This window comes from Rousettus aegyptiacus, unplaced genomic scaffold, assembly GCF_014176215.1.
Source record: "Rousettus aegyptiacus isolate mRouAeg1 unplaced genomic scaffold, mRouAeg1.p scaffold_m13_p_5, whole genome shotgun sequence".
Lineage (NCBI taxonomy): Eukaryota > Metazoa > Chordata > Mammalia > Chiroptera > Pteropodidae > Rousettus > Rousettus aegyptiacus.
In genome coordinates this window covers 46,238,409-46,247,921 of record NW_023416308.1, presented here as the reverse complement: position 1 = coordinate 46,247,921, position 9,513 = coordinate 46,238,409, and the positions used below count along the sequence as shown (strand labels likewise).

Below are 9,513 nucleotides of genomic sequence, written 5' to 3'. Positions count from 1 at the left end.
TGTCTCAGTGCTAAGTGGCAAAGAACTGGGGTTTCTGAGGGGTGTGACTTTAGGAATGGCCCCTTCTGTTATACGTAATTTCTAAAAGCTCCCTCAGTACTAAATAACGTTCTGAAAACCATAGCATATTGATATCTGGAGTAACCAGTCATTGAGTTCCAGAGCTGTATTCATCCTCCCGGGCATCTTCCGAGTGAACCTCACCTGCCAGCCAAGGCCACACATGTGCCCCTACTGTGCCGCGGTTCCAGCAAGTGGGTGGAAAAGTGACCTCCAGTTAAGATGGAAACACTCTACTACTCCCTTATTCTTTGCTAAAAGCTACTATGCTTTTCTATTATGAGATCCAGGGACTTTTCCTGAAAATCAAGACAAATCGAAACTACAAATGTGGATCCTACTGGAATGCTCGCTGCTCACACCACCGGCCCTGCACTGTCCTCCCCGTGCTTGTCCATCTAGCCAGTTCCCAGGATCCTTCAAAGCCTTGCCCGACACCCACATCTCCCACGAAACTACTTTTCCTACTACTCCTTTTAGAGTGTTGATGATTCACTTTTTGGGAATTAATCACATACTGCTTGGATTTCAATGAACATTTAAATGTTTTTATTTATTTCCATAACTTAGTTGTTAGTTTCTTGTGGGCAAGGACCGAGCATTCTTGGAATTCCCTCATGGTGTCCAGCACTGTGTTTTGTTTTGCGATTTGCAAATAGCATTAGTTGGCTTACTCATGCCACTGGTTATATATACTCCATACATCAAATACATATACACCTTTCGAATAGAGCTGCCATAGATCTTCATCCAAAGAAATAAAACTAGGGCTGAAAAAGAACATAAGAGGAAACACACATTTTAATCTCATAATTTCTTAGTTCATTTCATGTTTTTCCTAAGCAAACATTCCTAAGTTTAGTCTGTGGTAACACATATCTCCTGTCTCTCGATGCCCACTCTTCCCCTCTCCAATCCACTTTTCTAAATGCAGCCAAGAAATTTATTTTTCATGCAAATCTGTCATTTTCTTTCACTGCTTTAAACCCCTCAGTGGCTTCCAATTGCCTTAGGTCCTAATCCAAATCCTTCATGTAACTTCCTTGGCCCTCGGGGATGCAGGCTTGCCACCTCTTTAACCTCACCTTGTATCACGTTCTCCTGCACTCTAGGACCCCATATACTCAGTTTGCAATTCTTAAAACTTCCATACCAGGCTTGCTCTTAACTCCAGGACTCACACAAACTCTTTCTCTGCCTGGAATGTTCTTCCCACTCTTCTTCTCCTGCATCCCTTCACCTGGCTGATTCTAGTTCAACCTTCAGTTTTCAGATTAATCATCACTTAGCCAGAGAGAACCAGGAACTAAGACAAGAGAAAATGTCAGATGCTCACACAGCGTCCTTCCTGTGTCTCCTCTTTGTTAGCAGTCTTCTAACCTGTTCATTTTCCCTTGGGGATCCTGTAGTTAGTGACTTGTTCACTGATGCATCCCCAGTCCCAAGAATAATGCTAGTGGAATAGAATTAAAATGTCCCTCACATTTCTGCCAATGTTTAGGATACCTTTCCCATGTACAATGCTTCAGGCCATGAAGACATTACTCGTTAAGTGAGTGCTTTGGGATCACCATTTTGAGATCAAATTTACAATTAACAGCACAATAACATATATAGATTATACGTATACACATGATAAAGATGTACACCTGAAACTTACATAATGTTGTTATCAATCGATGTCACCCCCAACAATTTAATTAAAAATATATATATATTATGTGGAGGAGTTCCATGCCTCTGATTAAGTCCAATGTAACCTAACAAATCAAATCACTTACTTCCCCTACCACAACCTTATTCTCTGCCTCTGCCCTGTCCTTACTTGTGGTCTGTGGCTTGTGGGACAGAAGAGGAAACAAGGGAGGAATTATGACCACCAACATAGCCACCAACAATTAATACTACTACCCAGTATGTTGTGGCCACTGTAAATAAAACTGTCCTTCCTACTGGAAGAAAAGCTTCTAAAACTGCTTATGATCTAAGAATCTGAGAAAGGTTCAGTTGATCGATGAGTGACCAGAGGTGACTTCATGGCGCACAGGCTAGCCAGTCATTTATGGAGTGTAGCTTCAGAGGGCACCCTTGCCTTCCATTCACAATTCCCCAACCTTGAGCAAAATGTCCCAGTTTGACCTTGGTCCTTTTGCTTAAAGCATTCTCAAACTTTAGTATGCATCAGAAGTACCTGGAAGACTTAAAGAAACACAGATTTCCGGGCTCCACCCCAGGGTTTCTGATTCAGGAGATCTGATTCAGGCCCCAAACTTTGCATTTCTAAATTCCCAGGCAGTGCTGATGCTGCTGGTCCAGGGACCACACACTGAGAAGCTCCCACTTAAACTAGGAATGGTTTTCAGCCTTGGTTGTGCATAAAAAAGCATAAAAATCACCTGTGGGACATCGCTCCATAGTGTAGCGGTTAGCATGTCTGCTTTACATGCAGAAGGTCCTGGGTTCACACCCCAATGGAGCCACAGTCCATGGTCTACAGCCATGCTACCTTGAAAAAACCCAATGTCTGATCTCGGAAGCTAAGCAGGGGCGGGCCTGGTTAGTACTTGGATGGGAGACCACCTAGGAAGACCAGGTGCTATAGGCATAAATAATAGGGGAAAAAAGAGAAAAAAAAAAGAAAATCACCTGTGGAGCTTTCTAATGGTACAGAGTTTGAGTGGGGCCCGAGCTTCCATATTTACCCATGTACCACCAGTGCATGGCCAAGGCTAAGAACCACATGTAAGGATTTATCCATGTTTGAAGGTAATGGTCCTTCTAAGGAGCATACACTTTAAAGTGGAATCAGTGATTTACATGCTAGTATGAATGGCTTCCCAAGCTTTCCTGAGAGGTTATAATGAAGAAAAGGGTGTGAGTACTGAAGACCCTAGGCAGAGGGGTATATGTAAATGAGACACACCATGGACAGGAAAACTGAAGCAGCCAAAAATCATCTATGCTCATTTCACCAGGAGGGTTGTCCAGCCTGTGAAAGCCATTTGCAGGAGTCCTTCAGGCTACAGCTACAGCCACTTTCAGTTTCATGAACTGTAGCTAAGATGGTCAAAATGGGCAACACAAAAACCCGGTTTGTCGATATTCTGACCAAAGACATGGATACTGCTTAGTCTCTGACTGGGGACCGGCCTGCACCTGACCTCTGTACACTTCTTTGTCCAAGAGGATCCTGGAGAGCACTATCATATGGATTTAATCGTACTCCACTTGTACATAAGGGTTGAGTAGGACTTTAAGCTCCATTTCATTTACTAGTAGAAATGACATATCTCTTTAGCTGAACATATCCAGTCACTGTTTATCTCACTGCTGAAGTGAGTGGTGGTGGGGAAAGGGCCAATGTTTTTCCAGCTTCTTCCCCCAAATACCAGCTTTGAGTTCTCACTGCCTCTTGGGAAGGTAAGAACTATTAGCCTAGTCCTTTCATGGCTTTAAGCCAGCTCAGTCTTCTAAGGGAATTGCTCTCCCTGTTCCTGGAACAGCAGTCTCTGAGAATGAACTCCAAACTTAATAGTTTCCACTTTCAAACTGCAGCATCTCCAGCCCAGGGCAGAACCTGGATAGATTGGGAGTGAAGCCTCCAACCCTCAGCTGAAGAAGGGGCTGGCAGGTACGCGGTCCCCTTGCTCCCAAGTTACAGACGTGAGCTAGCTGGGGGTGGGACATGAGGGTGTTTGCAAAGTGTGTTTCCCTTAATCCCATGTTGTCCAAAGGATGGCCTGGATATGGGCCTCATTCCTGATCTGCAGAAAGAAATAAAATCCCCTGCACTATGGAAAGAGGTGGAATGGGGTCGGGAAAATGGTACATATTCCCTCATTTGCTGGGGAGGTCACACAGAGGAATTTACAGAAAAAAAGAGCCCTGAGAAGCAGGAGGCCTAGTCTCCCTCCAACTGGCTGCACAATTTCAGAAAAGCAATGCCTCCTCTCTGGGTCTCGGTTTCCTTAACTGTAAACCAAGGAGGCTGGACCAAATGATTCTGTACCTTACTCAGACCTAGTGTTCTGTAATCCCACAGTTATGTGAATTGAACTATTATTGAGTCCTGTACTTTAAAATACATGCAATAAGCAGTTGCTACAACTGTATTAAACTTAAGAAAAAGTGTTTCATCTGTAGTACAAGAGTTAATTTACAAGTAACAAGAATTTCAGAACCCTCCAATGAAAATACTCCTCTCTTATTCTGATAATAGTTCATATTAAATTATAGATTTTCTAAACAAGGTTCTGTACAGATTAAATTTATGGACTTTAACATAATATAACTTTAACGTTACTTAAAAGGGAAATACTATCATGATCCTAAAGTCCTTAATCCCAAAGACAGGACATATAAGTGAGGAAAACTCAAGAAGAAAGGAAGACTTCTTTCAGGAGATAGAGTTGGATTTCCCTTCCCCTTTAAGTATGAACTTTGTGACTAACTTCTAACATATAGACCATACAAAAGGGAAAAATAACTATGATAGAGCAACCTGCAGGCACCACCTTAACTAAGAGACCGAGGTCAACATGACCAGTTAGATGTCAGGTTGATGTCATGCATCCTGGATAAGGCTATGAGACAGGCACTTCACTTCTGTGACATTCTTTCCCCCAAACCCGCAACCATAGTCTGATTATGAAAAAAAAAAAAAACCACCACCAACAACAAAACCACCACTATCAAACCCAAATTCAGGGACATTCTACAAAATACCTAACTAGTACTCTTCAAAATTATCAAAATCATAAAACCAAGGAAAGACTGAGGAACTGTCACAGATGAGAGGAGCCTGAGAAATGACAACTAAATGCAACAGGGTGTCCTGGACGGGATTCTGGAGCAGTAATGGAAAAATTTGTGAAATACAAATAAAATCTGTAATCTAGTTGATAGTATTATACCCACATTGATCTCTTAGTTTTTATAAATGTACCATAGTTATATAACCATAGTTATATAAGATATTAACATTAGGGGAAGCTGGGTGAAGAGTGTCCAAAAATTCTATGTACTTTATTTTGTAACACTTCTGTAAATCTAAAATTATTTCAAAATAAAAAGCTGGAGAAAAAAGACTGTACATGCGGTAGGCAGTCATTAATGCTGAAACTGTGTCTACTAGTAATGGATATGGCATTACTCTTTGAATGTAAGATACATCTTTTCAAATGTAAGATTTAAAATTTGTAAACCTGAAGTCAATGTCAAAAAAAATCTTTGTCTCCATTTTCATTAAATTATGTCATAATCTGTATGAGAGATTTTCTTTCTTGTTCATCACTGTATCTCCATTGCCTAACTCAAAGTAGACACTCAGAAAGTATGTACTGAGTGAATGAATGAATAAACAAATGATGCTATTCTGGGCTTTGTGCAAAGATAATTAGGTAAACTCAACCCCTAAATTCTTGGAACTTATACTCTAAGAAGATATATTTTTATTTATATAAAATATATTTTATTATGTATTATTTACATATAAATCTAATAAATCTAAGATTCATATATAAAGTGTGTGTTTATACATTTATATAATATACACACTCATGTATAATCAGAGAAAATGCAAAAACAATATTAAGCCAATCTGAGGAAAAGCGAATTTATGTCGGTAGGGATTTTTGCCTATTTTTTGTTCATGTCTGTATCCTCAGCACCTAAAAAGCATTTGGCATTAGCTGACACTCAACAAATATTTTTTCAATGGATGAATGGGTCAGCCTTATGTAGTATCCAGAGGGATGTCTTCCAGTTCCCTTCAGGTAAGTGTGTAGAAAGAGTGGGTTGCTGCAGAGAAGCCCTTGGTCTCCCAGCCTTAAGGCAAGTTGGCATGTGCTGTGTTTGTGCTAACTGTTCCCCTGAGATGCCTTAGAGGTCCTCCCACTCTGCCTTCCACAGCCTTTCAGAATCTGCACTGGGCACAAAGGTCTGACTGTGTTTTTATCCAAAGGCAAAAAAAGAAATACCGCATCGGAAATGTCTCCACACACTATTTCTACATTTCAATTTGCGTTGACCTGGTGAAGATATTCAACGGAACTGAACACCCCTTTGCAGAGTGGAACTTTACTTGACAGCCCCCAAGCAGAAATTTTAGAATGAGTCCCTTTATCCTTCTGAATTACCAAATAAACATCTCTCCAGAGAAGGGCTTCTCTTACGGGGTCCCCAAGTGATATTTCTCTCCATTTTCCTGTGACCATAACTCCGGACACAGTATAGGTAATTTCTCTACTTCAGAAACCCTCAAAGTATAACCTCAAGTTACAAAGATGAAACACAATTGTGTACATAGAAATCTGTCTGGGAAGCCAAAGGTAATTGATTCTGTACTTTTTATGTTGCAGAATCATGATCTCAAACATTTCTGTTGTTCTTTTCCAGGTGCTCCCATTATTGTGGACTAAAATTGAAATAAAGCGTTTTCTTTTTGCTGTGACATCATGCAAAAAAAGGAATGATTTTAGTGGGTTAAGGTATCATTTACTTGCATCGTTATCATTGTTATTCATGGGAAAGTAGAAGAATTTTCTCTGGAACAGACCCAGCAGCTGCAGAGGAGGACATCCATACAAACAAAACTAACTCCCTTTTTCTCCCACCACAGGCACTAAAATAATTTTTGGCAAGTCACATCCTTATCTCTGAAAACCTGAATAAAGATATTATCTGATGGGGTGACAAATGAAGCCATTGTTGCAAAAAGAGAGCTGGCATTTACCAGATGAGCCAGCCAGTCATTTTAAAAGGACCTAAGGGAACATGGGATATGGGGTATACTGGTTAGATTACAGCATTGGTGATGGTAGCGATGATGCTATAGATATAGTGGTGGTGGTGATGGTGGTGGTAGCGAAGATGCTGTAGATGTGGTGGTGGTGGTGGTGGTGGTGAGGATGGTGGTGAAAGTGATGGGAGTATATTGGTAGTAGAACTAATAACAGAAATATACCATCTTAGAAAAATGTATTATGTACCGGTCACTATTGTAAGCACTCTGTATTAATTATTTCAGTCCATTCTAACATTCGCTTCTACATATCCATTTTGTAGATGAGAAAAACTAAAGCTGAGATTAAACAACTTGCCCAAAGTCACCCAGCTAGATAAGAAAGGGCTAAAGCTCACCAGACTTAAGATGGTGCCCTAGCTGAGCACCTTAAACTTCCAGGGTTAGAAAGCAGTTCAAGGTCCCTGGGAAGGAAAGGACACACCATGAAAGTGGTAGAAAGCAAGGCATCTTTAGACTTAATACCTTAGCCTCAAGTCCCCTCTGTTCATATCACTATAACAGTTACTACTCGGGGTTAACAGACCCCAAATTGACCTCTGACGAAGAAATACATAGGAAAGGACAAAGACACATCTTGGTGAACATGGCAGGACCTGCTGGGAGAAGAATGTTCTTTTACATGGAATTTCCTTTTCTTTCCTGGGGAAGTAGGACAGGTTACCCATGCTGCATACACTGTCCTTAAGAACACTTAGAACTTTGAGGAAAAAAAAAAGAGAAAAACAAGAGATGAATGAAACGCAACTACCGATATGTTCCGTTCATCTCCCACAGTCTCATTATCAATATTGAATAATTTCATGTGTTATTACATTATTATCTCATGGTATTACCTTGTTATCTTAATCTATTATTTCATTCATTTGACCTTTCCACTGCTAATTCTTTGTAAATGGAGATCACAATCCCACTCCTTTACACATCATATCCCCATGCCTCTGCACAGTGCTGGCCATGTGGTAGGCGCCTAATGAATTAGTCTGATTTATAGAGGCACCTCCACTGCAGTCAAGGTCAGCTGCTAGGGACACTGAACACTGAAATGTCAGAAAAATGAGAACCCAGAGGGTTTGGAGAGATTATCCAACTTACTTATAAGAACAAAAAATGACCTTCTTGATACTTTTCTGCAAGCATCAGCCAAGTTTTCTCAAGGTTTGGGATCTATAACAGACTCAAGACACTTCTCTGATAGATTCAGCTCAATGTGAGGAATAGCTCAATTTCCCTTGTGCCAATGAGTTCCCCTATTCAGGAGGCAGGGAAGATTACTTGAGGTGATTGGCGTAAGCATGCTTTTTAAATGCACATGCTCACGTTCATCTTAACCAATGGCAGTTAAGAGCACAGACTTGGAGCCAGATTGTCTACATTAAAATGTTGGCTGTGCTATTTACTAGCTGTGCAACTGGACAATTTATTTAACCTCTCTGTGCCTCAGGCTTTCAACTGTAAAACGAATATGATAATACTTATCTCATAAGACTTGTGAGAGTTAAATATATATGAAACACTTAGAAGAGTTTTTGGCATATAGCAAAGGCTATATATATGTTAGATGTTATTTTATTCTTACTTATTATTATTATTATTATTAAAACTTTCTGCAGATATAAGTTATCTTTACCACTCTTCATAATGTATATCCATTTCACTACACCATCCTTGTGTTTTGATGATGGTGCTAGTGACCTTGAGATGACAGTCAGGTCCTTCCATGCCTTGAGTGGGGCAAGAGCAGGGAGCTCAGCAGGGCCCTGCTGGTCCAAATGGGCTGTTTTCTTGGATAGTATCCTGAGGGTCATCTCTCTTTATTGGCTGACCATCACATGATTAATTCCCTGCATATGCCAACATCTTACCTATGCTTACTTCTCAAATACAGTCCCTAGCTGCAAAATGAACCTCTATTATTTTTATTCTAATTAGCTTGGTGGTCATTCTGTCCCATTTTAGTATGCTGTGTATACTCTAAGTGCTTTTCCCTGGGGATAAAAAAAATCTACCATCTCCTGCCAGGCTCAGATATAGCCTATTTAGTTGGGCCAGAAATGAGCAGGAGGCCAGGGCTTTGAGAACTGGCCATGGGGCTGCAAGCACCTGGGCACCAGAAACTGGTATCCTCCCTCACTGGGCTGTTAGCTAGATCTTTGCTGATGGCATCTGCTTTATGCATTCTAGAACCACCACAAACCTGGAGAAAGATATTAGGGAGGTTACAAGGTTGACTAAGACACAGACAACATATCCATGTGACTCACAACCCAGGGGTGGGTGCGAAGCCCATGTACAGCAGACTCTAATACTGGAGCCAGCCTGCCTCATTTCAAATGCTGCTCTTCCTCTCACTAACTTCAGATCCTTGGGCAAGTTGCATACCTTCTCTGTGCCTCAGTTTCTCATCTATAAAATTTGGATAAAATATACCTACTTTGTCAGGATTTAATGAATTGGTACATATAAAACTTACAGAACAATGTCTGTACATGATAAAAATTAAATAAAACTTATTATTACTATTATTACCATATTATATTATATATTGTTAAACACATGGTATATACATAGTATATATTACATATAGTATACTGTATATAACTATATATAGTTATACCATGTATTTACTCTACATGTACTATATAGCATAT

The 9,513-nt window shown here is 40.3% G+C and overlaps 1 pseudogene; it reads left to right on the top strand.

Annotated features, from left to right (window-relative positions):
• The first annotated feature begins 2,549 nt into the window (after positions 1-2,549).
• Positions 2,550-2,665, top strand: LOC118603043 (annotated as a pseudogene).
• The last annotated feature ends 6,848 nt before the right edge of the window (positions 2,666-9,513 follow it).